Raw genomic sequence first — 13266 nt, 5'->3', positions numbered from 1 at the left:
TCACAGAATTTAGGTTGAACTCGTAAACCCAATCAAAGCCATCAAGAAATAAACAGAACACAAAAAGACACCAAAATGGGAGACACACATACAAAAAAGATATTCAATCTCAACAGGAATTAGGAAAATACAGCTCAAAGCCACGGTTAACTGGTATTTCCCATTTGAAAAATTAGTATGATTTATTCAAATATTTTATTTTTATTAGTTATGCACACATTTGTGTATCTGTGTGTAGAATTGTACGAGTCAGAGCAGTGACTGAAGAGATCAGAAGAGGACATTGGATCCCCTTAAGCTAGAGTAACAGGCAGCTATGAGCCACCCTGCCCAGGAGCTGGGAACAGAAATCCACTGACAAGCAGAGCAACAAGCCGTCTTAACGAATAGCTAGGCTATCTTTCCAGCTGCTGTTTTTTTGTTTTTTTTTTTTTCAAAAGATATCGAGTTAGGAAGAAGAAGGACATCCAAAAAAGTGAGAGGGGTGTGCAAATGAAAATAGTGGGGGAGATGAATGTGATCACAATACATTGTACACAGCTGAGAAGTTGTTACAAGAAAAAAATAAGGCAATATTTTTTTCCCTTAAGAAAACCAAATATTAATTGTTGATTAAGGTTTTGTTGTTTGAGTTTTTTGTTTTGGTTTGGTTTGGATACATTTGGAACTCTTGTGAGGAGTTGCTAGGACTGCAAAATGCTACCACTGCCATAAAAAAAAAAATATAGCTCAGGGAATTCACAAACCTGGTGAAGCACATCTACCTCACGATCCAGCAGCCCCCTCTGAGTACTGGAATCAGGAGCTCAAAGAAATGTCAATACTGTTGCTGCTGCAAGACTCACAATAGCCAGATGGTGGAAGCTGTCCAAGTTTTCATGAAGAAAATTTCGTAGATGTAAATAACGGAGTATTATCTATCTTTAGGAAAGAAAGGAATTCTATAATATGCGTCAAAGATCATGCCGAGCAAGGCACAGAAGGAGATGTGCTGAACTCACTGTTCTATATACATGAGGTAATCTCAAATACAGAAATCTGTTCAATCAGAAAGTGGTGGTTTCCAGGGTCAGTGGGAGAAATGTGAAGTGGCTGTTAGGGTGAACATGGAATGTGCCCTTCCAGGCTTGAATTTTGAATATTTGGTTCCTAGACAGTGGTGCTATTTTTGGAGATGGGGAAACTTCAGGAGGTAGGTGTTGAGGTGTATATCTCTTGTCTCCCTCTCTCTGCCTCTTGTGTATCATGAATTAGACAGTTTTCATCAGTCAGATTTTCCTCCCACCATAATGCATTACCCTCCCACATGGGGGTAGTGACCAAGGATTGAATGTATGAATGAAAGTACTGACAAGTTCCTTAAGGTGTTTTTGTTGACTATATGGCCACAGCAACAAAAAGCTAACTAATACAATTATTGACTGATAAGCACATTTTTTTTATTAAACAACATAGATATAGTTCAGAGATCCATTATAAAATGCTGAACTTATGCCTAGTAATACATTGTTAAGCACTTCAAAAGTTAAGAGGGTAGCTAACACAGTATGCTTTGCTATTACAATAAAGCACATAGCCAGAATAAACATGAGTGGTTTAAGAAATTTATTGTATATAATAGCAATATAAGAAAGTCTATTTTGTTTGTATACTATACTAATAAATTCCTCAGAATTAAGTAAAAAGCAAACAACCTTATTCACTAGCAAGAAAAATTGAGGAATCAATTAATAAATGCCAAAATGGCACACATATTTCAAAAATTGCAAAATCTCAATTAAAAACAGTGCAACTCTTAGAGCTACAGGGATGATTCCATAATTAAGAGCACTTGTTGTTCTTACAGAGGATCTGAGTTCAGTTCCCAGCAACAATGTCACACAGCTCACAATTACCTGTAACACCAGTTCTAGGGAATCTGATGCCCTCTTCTGGCCTCTGTGGGCTTAAATTCATATGTACAGGTAACAGAGACCAACACACATACACATGATTCATAAATAATAAAAACAAAACTCAGTAATTATACCACATTCATAGCTGTGGAAGCATATATTGTAAAATATCCATTTTCCTCACTTATTTGTAGATGTAGAACAATTCACAATCGTGTTTTATTCTTCTTTGGATGAAATTTGAAAAAGCCAGATTCTAAAGTCTAAAAAACCATAAGTGTATGTGGAAGTTAAAGGGGTTCCACTAAAATAGGCAATACATCCCTGAAAGACTACGCAGCCACGGGAATTGCTGTGAACAATACCACTTCATCTTAAATCCATATTGATTGTTCAAGGTAACAGCGACAGACAGGTAGAGTAAAGGATAATGATAAAGAGCAGAGTCAAGAGACAGACCAAGTCATGAAAACTGAGCCCAAGTTGGAGAACACTAAGTGAAATAATGGACTATACAAATTAAACTATGCAATAAGTACTTTACTCCACACATACCCACAGCATAAGAAAAGCTTAAAATTAAAAGAAAAAATATGAAATTCAAAACATTTATAAGGAAATGGTGAAAAGTGGGTGTTATATATCTTTAGATATAAAATTATGAGATATTCTGCTTGTCTTAGTTAGGGTGTCTATTACCATGAAGAGACACTATGACCATGGCAGTTTCTATAAAGTAAATACATGCATTTGGGGTGGCTTTACATTTTTCAAAGGTTTTATCCATTATCATCATGGTGCAACATGTTGGTGTTTAGGCAGACATGTTGCTGGAGAAACAGCTGAGAGTCCTACATCTTGACTCACAGGCAACAGGAAGTAGTCTGAGACACTGGGTATATCTTTAGCATAGGAGACCTCAGAGCTCACCCCCACAGTGACACTCTTCCTCTAACAAGGCCAAATCTATTCCAACAAAGCCACACCTCCTAGTAATGCCACTCCCAATGATCTTATGGGAGACAGTTACATTCAAACTATCACATTCTACTCCCTAGACCCCACAAACTTGTAACAATATCATAATGAAAAATACATTTAGTCCAACTTCAGAAGTCCCTGGTCTATCACAGCCTCAACAGTGTTTTAAAGTCCAAAGTTCAAAGTCTCTTCTGAGATTTATATGATATCTTAACTTGTAATCCACTATAAAATTAAAAAAAAAAAACAACAAATAACAAATCACATACTTCCTATATATATGGCACAGGATACACATTACCATTCCAAAACATAAGGAAGGCAGTATAGTGAGAAAATACTGGACCAAAAAATACTGGACCAAAGCAAGACCAAAAACCAGCTGGGCAAACTCCAGACTCTGCATCTCCATGTCTGATATTGAACCGCTCTTCAGATCTCCATCTCCTTTTCAGCTTTGTTGACTACAACTCACTTCTTTCTCTTGGGCTAGTTCCACTCCCTGTTAGCAGCTTTTCTCAGGGAGTATCCCATGGCTCTGGCATCTCCAACATCTTGGAGTCTCCAAGGCAATGCAGCCTTCAGCTTCACGCTTCACACAATGGCCTCTAGGCCTCCATTTAGGGACAGCCCTGACACATGTCTTGCCTCAGCAGCTTTCCTCAGTCTCAGAGGAAGATTCCATAATCCCTTTCTTCTATCCTTGACCTTAAAGCCAGAACCACGAGTCCATAGCTGACAAGTTCTGTCTGCTGCCTACTGGAACTGGAACATGGGCCCTTTGTTCAATTATATCTTCACCAACTTTCTGTTTTCAGTGGTTTCTTTCACTTCTTAAGCTTGACTGTCCTGAACCTTGGTTTATAGACAAGGCCGGCTTTAAACTCAAAGATCTTCCAATCACATCTTCACCAGCTTTGTGTTTTCAATGGTTACATTCACTAAGTTTGAATGTTCTGGAACTTGCTCTGTAGACCAGGGTGGCCTCAAACTCAGATATCCACCAGCCTCTGCCTTCTCAGTGCAGAGATTAAAGGAATCATCATCACTCCTGGCTCTAAACTTTTTTGAAATTCCTTCACAAGTTGTAAACTTAGCTGAGTAGGATCTTGCCTGAGGTCACCACTCCCTTTATTCCATTTCTTAATCTGTTTATCTCCTTGGTCAGCCTGATTCTTTTCATTATAAATCTCTATAAGCATCAACATTAGTGACCATATGACAGAGTTTGTACTAGGCTGTTTTGAGATTTCCTCTGCCAACAGAATTAATTTAAAACTCTTCAGTTTAGCCTCAGGCAGACTCTTTGGACAAGGGCAAAAGGCAGCCACTTTTTTTCATCAAAATATCACAAGAACAATCTCTAGGCGACACATTACTATTCTTCTCTTCTGGAACCTCTTGAGCCAGGCCCCCACAGTTCAAATCACCCTCAGCACCTCTGTCTTCCATGTTCCTACTAGGATGGCCCATTGAGCAGCACTTAAAACATTCAACTGATTTTCTAACCCACAGTCCCAAGGTCCATGTTGCTTCAAACAAAAGTATGGTCAGGCCCACCACAGCAATACCCCACTCCTGTACAAACTTCTGTCTTAGTTAGGATTTATGTTGCTGTGAAGAGACACCATGACCATAGCAACTCTTTTTTTTTTAATTTGAATTTTTAAATTTTATAATTAATTTAATTTTACATATCAGCCACAGATTCCCCTGTCCTCCATCCTCCCTCTACCCCCTGCCTTTCCCCCAATCCACCATTCCCACCTTCCCCAGCCTTTCCCCCAATCCACCATACCCACCTCCCCCAAGGCAAGGACTCCCCTGGGGATTCAGCTCAGCCTGGTAGATTCAGTCCAGGCAGGTCCAGTTCCCTCCTCCCTTCACTTAGGCTGAGCAAAGTGTCCCAGCATAGGCCCTAGGTTCCAAAAAGCCAGCTCATGCACTTACTGCCTGGGGCCTCCTAAACAGTTCAAGCTAATTGACTGTCTCACTTACCCATGGGGCCTGATCCAGTTGGGGGCTCCTCAACTATTGGTTCAGAGTTCGTATGTTTCCACTAGTTTGGCTATTTGTCCCTGTGCTTTTTCCAATCATGGTCTCAACATCTCTTGCTCATATAATCCCTCCTCTCTCTCTCTCTCTCGCTGATTAGACTCCTGGAGCTCTATCTGGGGCCTGGCCATAGATCTCTGCATCTGCTTCCATCAGTCATTGGATGAGAGTTCTATCACAACAATTAGGGTGTTTGGCCATCCGATCACCAGAGTCTTATATGGAAAAGCATTTAATTGGGGTGACTTACACTTTTAGAAGTTTCGTCAATTACCATCATGGTTTGACTTGGTGGCATGTAGGCCAACTCGATGCTAGAAAAGTAGAGTCCTACATCTTGACTCACAGGCAACAGGAAGTGGTCTGAGACATTGGGTGTATCTTGAACATAGGAGACCTCAAATCTGACCCCACAGCATAATACTAAGAAGGCCACACTTATTCCAACAAAGCCATGCTTCCTACTAGTGCCACTCCCAACGAGCTTATGAGGCCATTTACACTCAAATTAGCCCACTGCTTATGTGAAGATACCCAACAGCCAGCAGACAGCTCAGGGGGTAAAGCCACTTGCTACCAAGCCAGATGAACTGATTTTGATCCCCAGGACAAATGCGATGAAAGAAAAGAACTGACCCTTGTAAGCTGTCTTCTGACCTCTACACACATACTGTTACAACACACAATAAAAATACATAAATGTAAAAGGTTAATTTTCAAAAGATACCCAGCTGTGTATATATAAAGGAACTACAGCTGAGAGAAGATACTTTGAGCAAATAGACTAAGAAGAAACTAATGTTGAAGCATTATGCAAATCCCATGTATCAATAAAATTGATCTAATTAAAATGGGCAGATATGAGCAATGATTTTAATAGAAAAGAACATTTGAATAAAGATATAAGCTTAAATGGACTGCTCATTATTCATCAGGGAAATGTTAGTTTAAAATTTAAAAATATGATTTTACATTTTCCACTTAGGCAAAAAATTAAAAGTTTGCCCAAGGACATAATAAAAGGGAGTACTGTCATTTACTTTTGGAGAAAAATGTAGCCAGTGAGTTAAAACATTAGCATTATTCAATATAGCTAAACATTCAGCTGTAAGACCTCAGGGCACTACTTCTCATGAAAGTCACACACAGAGCTAGAAAACGATGTCCTTCTTTGTCGGTAGGTGGACAGACCGTTAGTAATTGTATGTGTGGTGACGTACTCTGCAGCCTTGAGAAGAAATAATCTTGAATACATGCATCTACACGGTTATTCTCAATAGCGTCCTGTAAAAAAATAAAAGGAGCAAGAGGTCTAAGAAAAATATGACAGCAGTTCTGGAGATCTGCATTAGACACACCCAAAATCAAGGTAGCACCATTCCAGCAGGGATGGGGTGGGGATGGCTACCACAGCCCAGCCACTGACTGAGGAGCTATAGGCAACTGATGTCTGCTGAAGGTGAGGAGGTCAGTTTTCACGAGGGATGTGACCCCTGGTAGGTTACCCAGGTCCCCGTGTATGGCCTTGTACCACTGGGTATATGGGCTGCAAAACTGGACTCATTGGGTTTTTAGAAGGAAAAGGAGGAGGAAGTAGGAATGAAGTTGGGAGGGGGATGTGGGGTGAATATGTTCTAAAGACATTGTATACAAGTATAAACTCTCCAAAGAATAAAAGATAATGGTCCATTTATTTACATTTTCTTAAAGCGAAGCTATAAAATATATATTGGGCATGCACGCACCTGTGTTTGTGTGTGCGTGTGTGGTAAAGAAGACAGTTAACACAGAGACTAGACCAGCAGTTACCGCTGAAAGGAAGAACAGAGGAGGGTGTTTTTAGATACATATACCTCAGATGCCTCAGAGGGACTAAGAGCGTTCTGAAACTAGATAATGAATGACTTTATCATTTCATATCATCGATATTGGTTAAATTATAACTACTCATTGTTCATAATTCTGTGTGATAAATTTTATTATCAAAATATGGTAAAGTAGTTGAAATCACAACTCTTCTGATATCACTAGGAATTTTTTCTTTATGTATAAATGGAACCTCCAATTTTACTTCTTAAATGGTCCTTAATTGCACAGCTTTAAGATGAAAAAGGAATTGAAACTATTTTCTGGACTAGATTTTGGCTTATATTAACTACTATTTATTTGTGAATCATGGCAAACAATAGCAGTAGCTCACAGTAACAGGCAATAAAGCCGGCTTCCTGAATTCCACCCAAAAAGCATTTTTAAACCTCTGTTTGACAGGCACTGTGCAGGATATTGTTGTGCTCTCACATCATTTTCACAAGCCCTATAATTTTTGCACATTCCGGTTTTCCCAGCCTGCTTAAAACATTCTTACAAACCCTCACCTTTCAGAAATACATTAAATAAGGCCAGCCTCTGAATGGCCTGGGAGGGGAGGAATTATAGAGAATTCTTGGCATCTGTATGATTCTTTTCAGCTTGTGCAGACTGGAAATGTTACAGTTGTCACCCTAGCACCAGATGCCAGAGCAGAAAAAGGCCAGCAGCTTTCTTGATTTGTTTAATTTTTCTTATGTTCAGACTCCCCTGCCTCGCCTTCTGCCTCTGAACTCTGTGGAAACCCTGATGTGCCAAGCATGTCTCTGCATCCCTGTTCCTGTGGCCTCATTCCTTGGCATGCCCTCCCTTGGTATTTTGCCTGGCTGGCTCTCTGTGTGTTTAGACCCAATAAGGTAGCATCTACTCTAGAACACGGCCTAGAGTAGCCCCAAGAAGAGGCCCAGGGGTCTTAAAGCTGGGTTGTCTGCAACAGCAGCAAAGGTATGCTGTGAGGGTTGGGAGGAATGCAAACAGGCTGGGGAAATATGGCTCAGTGGGTAAAGTGCTGGGTGTGCAAGCATGAGGATCTAGATTCAGACCCCCAGCATCCACATTAAAAGGTCAACATAGAGTTGTGGGTCCATAATCCCAGTGTTTGTGAGATAGAGACAGTGGGTCCCTGGGATTCACTGGCCAGTCAGCCTAGCTGAATTGAAGAGCTGTAGGTTCAGTGAGAGACTATATCTTGAAGATAATGTCAAGAGAAATCGAGAAAGACACCTAGTATCAACTCCTGCTTTCTGCACGCGTGCGCGCGCGCGCACACACGCACGCACACACACGCGCACACACACACACACACACATGGGGGGCATATGAGTTCCATGGTGTGTATTTGAACATTAGAAGACAGCTTGCAGGAGCTGGTTCTCTCCTTTTACCACATGATGGGATGCTGGGGATTAAAATCCTTAGGCTTGGCAGGTGCTTTTACCCACCGAGTCATCTTACCAGCTCAGTCACTCCTTTAGATGTTGACTTTACTTCAAGTTACCACACCCATTTCCACTGTCTTCTACAAACATAGTTCAGCCATGAAAGCTAAGATGTATGTGTGTGTGTGTGTGTGTGTGTGTGTGTGTGTGTGTGTGTGTGTGTGTATGCTGGTGTGCATTTTGTATTTGTATGCCCATGTGGAGGCTAGAAGTGGACTCTGGTGTCTTACTCTATCACTTTCCACCTTAATTTCTGAGACAGAGTGCTGTGGCTTGAATAAGAAATGTCCCCCAGGCCCCTGTGTGTAAACACATGATCCCCAGTTGGTGGTGCTGCTTGAGGTTGTGGGACCTTCAGGAAGTGGAGAAAGTATGGTCTCTGGGGACTGGTTTATTTATTTATTTATTTATTTATTTATTTATTTATTTATTTATTTATTTATTTATTTATTTTTTATCAAGCCCTGTTTCTTGTTCTTTCTCTGCTTCCCGTGTGCACATTAAATTTGATCAGCCACCTTCCTGCTTCTGTGCTTCTGCTACCAGGCCTCCCCGACCTTAATGGACTCTGTCCCCTCTAGAGCTGTAGGGAAATTCAACCCTTGCTTCCCTAATTTTCATCAGGATAGTTTATCACAGCAGAAAAGAAACTGAAGTACGGTCTCTCACTGAACCCAGGGCTCACAGACTCAGCTAGGCTGACTGTAAGGTCCAAGGTGCCCTATGCCCACAGCGCTGGGATGAATGTGCCACCAGACCAGGCTTTATTACATGGGTTCTGTGGGAAGAACCCCGGGTCCTCATGCTGGCACAGACTGAGTTGTCTCCCAGCCTTAAGTTGAGAGGGTTTGAATTTTACCGAGAGGACTTCAACTCCTTACCTGCGGGGACACGGGATGAAGGCTGTGCTTGCTCATTTCCTTTGCAAAGAAAGATGTGGAACTGGAGAAGCAGTGCCTCTTCTGGCAACAGCAGTAAATATCCCCCTGCTAGTTTCTCCTTGAAGATGTCAACTGCAAATGGATTTAAAAGATTTATTTTCTTTTAGTTTTATTGATTCTCTGATTTGATTTCAACAGTAAAAGATAACAAGGGCAGAGGCTGTGTCTTCGTTGACTTTAATCAATGGTCTAGTAAAATAAAATGATTCCTCAAAGAGATAAAATGTCTGACAAGCCTGTTTTACCAAAACACTACCTCACAGGCCGGGATCTGCAGGTGAGTTACCTCACTGAGCCCTTCTGGGAAACTGTACATGGCCTCCCAGCATGCATTGCTCTCCCAGAGAGTATTTTATGCTGAGTCTTTTATTCTGAAAGTAAAGACACAAATTTAAGGTACATCAAGAACAGAGGCAGGAGCATGTCTCTGTGAAAGTTTACTGTTATTAGACAATGGTTACACTGAAATTTAATTCTCATAACCTGCTTGTGAAGTTTATATTATTTTACTTTTTATTGTAAAGAAAAATGTTCAGTGGTTCAGTAAGAGCACCAGCTGAAAGAACATGAAGATTGTGAGTTCAAGTCTTCAGCACTCACATAAGAAGCCAGGTGTGGCCAAGCTGCCCTGTATCCCTAGTGCTGTGGAGGGTGGAGACATAAGGGTGGCTGGGCCTCCTGCCTGCCAGTTTAGCTGCATGTTTAGTGAGAGAACTTGCATCAAGGTGTTGTGGATATCATTCTGTATAAATAAAACACTGATTGGCCAGTGGCAAGGCAGGAAGTATAGGTGGGACAAGGAGAGAGGAAAATTCCAGGAAGTGGAAGGTTGAGTGAGAGAGACATTGCCAGCCACCGCCATAACAAGCAGCATGTGAAGATGCCGGTAAGCCACAAGCGACGTGGCAAGGTATAGATTTATAGAAATGGATTAATTTAAGATATAAGAACAGTTAGCAAGAAGCCTGCCACAGCCATACAGTTTGTAAGCAATATAAGTCTCTGTGTTTACTTGGTTGGGTCTGAGTGGCTGTGGGACTGGCAGGTGACAAAGATTTGTCCTGACTGTGGGCCAGGCAAGAAAACTCTAGCTACATCAAGGGAATAAGAAGTGGAGTGTAGAACACAACACATGACATCTTTCTCTAGTGTCCACATGTACACAGATGACTGCATTCACACACACACACATGTGTGCATATACCACATATGGACACACACATACACACACACACAAGGAATGCTTCCCTTGATTAAACAACCACTCAATCTCACATATTCTTTACTAAAGGCAGTTTATAAAGTACTTCTTTTTTCTTTTCATTTATCTTTTATGCATAATACAGTTAAAATCTCAGATTATTTAATTGAAAATTATTGCATATGTTCAAAATATTGAGTGTGATAATTTGATATACATACTGTATATGGGTTGTCATGACTGAATTAATATATCCACCACCACCACATATGTTAGACATATCCAGCTCCTAGTTTGATGATATTATAAGAAGTTGTGTTCTTTTAGACCAATTCCTTCCCCCCGACCCCAATTCCTGGAAACCACCTCTCTGCTATTAGAATGGTTTCAAATCATACATGATTGAATTTTTTTATGCCTGTTCATCTTGCTTAGCATTGTGGCCTCCAGGCTGAGCTCTGTTGGCACCAATGATACACTTTTCTTTTTAGTACTATTTACTTGTATTTAATAGTTAATCTTATTCTATTGAATATATCAACCATAATTTCTCTGTCCATTCACTTATTGATGATCCCACAATGGATGTACATCACAACAGCTTGTATATTGTGAATAGTGTTTCAATTTATGAAAAGGTGCCAGTGAGATGATTTAACAGACAAAGGTATTTGCCCTCAAATCTGAGTTCAATCCATGGAACCCACATGGTATAAGGAAAGAGTCAACTCCCTTAACTTGTCCTTTGACCACTGCATGGGTCCTGTAGCATAAGATTGCCCACAAACGCCGGGCGGTGGTGGCTCACGCCTTTAATCCCAGCACTTGGGAGGCAGAGGCAGGCGGATCTCTGGGAGTTCGAGGCCAGCCTGGTCTACAAAGTGAGTTCCAGGAAAGGCACAAAGCTACACAGAGAAACCCTGTCTCGAAAAACCAAAAAAAAAAAAAAAATGCCCACAAATACACATATTTACACAGAAATATTAATGAATGTAAAGAAATATGAGAATATATCTCTGTGATACTAATTTTAGTATATTCATTTAAATACACACCTAATAAATATACATTCAACAGTGAGAGTGTTACATTATATAGTAGTTTCATTTTTGATAGTTTAAGGAATATTCATATTGTTTCCATATTGACTGAACCAATTTACTTTCCCAGCAGCCATGGCTGCTTTCCTGCATTCTTCCTGCCATTCCTCTCACATATTCCTCAACTTGGATAGTCTCTGTCCAGTCCTCAGCGAAGTGGGGTCTTACTGTGGCTATGATTTAGACTTTGTTTTTTCAGCAATTGTCTGGTGATTGGTAAGGTTTTCCTCTCTGTGTATTTGTGAAGTGCATCTGCCATGCCTGGAATGACAGTGGCCTCCATAGGCTCATATGGTTGATTGCATGATTCCCCAGTTGTTGGAACTATTTAGGAAGGATTAGGAGGTGTGGCCTTGTTGGAGGGCACGTGTCACTGGGGACAGGCTTTGTGTATTCAAAAGATGTGGGTCATTCCTAGTGTGCTTTCCCTGCCTCTTGTTTGTGAGATCTCGGCTCTTCCTGCCTCCAGGATTTTGCTCTGCCATCACAGACTAACCCCCCAAAACTAAAAGCCCAAATAAAGTTTAGTTGCCTTGGTCATGGTATTTTGTTACAGCAAAAGAAAAGAAAATTAATACAATATTCTTAGAAAAAAAGTGTCTTTTTCATGTTCTTTGTCCCTCTTTTCAGTCTGACTGTTTTCCTTTCTGTTATTGGATTTTGTGACTGCCTTACATATTTTGGGTAGTCACGTCTCATTGTATGTGAAATTTGCAAATAATTTCCCCTATTTTGTAAGTTCCATTTTCTTTCTTTCTTCCTTTCAATTGTAGGAACATTCAAATATAATTCATTAGAAAGTTTATAAATTAGAGTTAATGTGAATTTCTTTCAATGTTCAAAAATATGAAGCCCAGTATAATGGCACTTGTATGTAATCTCACTGTACATGAATTTGGAACGAAAATTAAAGTATAGCACAATTTAGCAATGGACCCAAGAGGCTGCATACCACACTTAACCATTAGGATTTAATAGCGTAGCAACTTCCAGTCACAGCAATGGCTAAAGTGGTTAAGAATGTGCACTGATCTTCTAGAGGTCCCAAGTTTGGTTCCCAGACCCATATCAGGCAGCTTTTAAGCACTTGTAATTCCAGCTCCAGGGGATCCATCACACTCTTCTGACCTCCAAGGGATTTGAACTCATATAAACATAGGCACAAATACAGACAGACTCACATATATATAATTAAATCTTGACAAATGTGAGTTTGATAGCTTTCTGAGTTTTCTGACATAGATATTAATATTACAAAGGCTTTCTTTTGTTGATGCTTCCCTTTCTGTGAAAATGTGAGCTATGAAATTAAACACTAGTACTACACGGGGTAGAAGTAGCTTCATCAATGAATTAATGATCAAAAATTGTAAAGGAGAAGTGCCTTAACTTTGGTCCTGACTATGAAAATTTTGTATATGACTTTAAAAGCTCAGACACAAAAAATGAAAATAAATAAATAAAATCAATTATCAAACATTCCAAAATGAAAATAAATAAATAAAATCCTTAATCAAACCTCCTCTTTGCTTTAATCAAGTCTTTGGTCTCATAGAATTTGCATTCTAAGCTATAAAGAAGACTATGGTGTTCAATGAGTAAGCAATGAACATATTCTAATCAATCCCACTGGGAAAAAGAAGTCAGAGGAACAGAGAGCAAGGAATGATGCTATTTTGAGTGTCCTGTCTGCTTTATGTGCTGGTGCCAAAACACTGACCAAAAGCGACATGAGGAAGAAAAGGTTTATTTGGCCTACACATCCTCATCAGTCTATTCCAGAGGAGG

The sequence above is a fragment of the Peromyscus maniculatus genome, chromosome 11, assembly GCF_049852395.1.
Source record: "Peromyscus maniculatus bairdii isolate BWxNUB_F1_BW_parent chromosome 11, HU_Pman_BW_mat_3.1, whole genome shotgun sequence".
Classification (NCBI taxonomy): Eukaryota; Metazoa; Chordata; class Mammalia; order Rodentia; family Cricetidae; genus Peromyscus; species Peromyscus maniculatus.
This window is presented reverse-complemented; position numbering follows the sequence as displayed.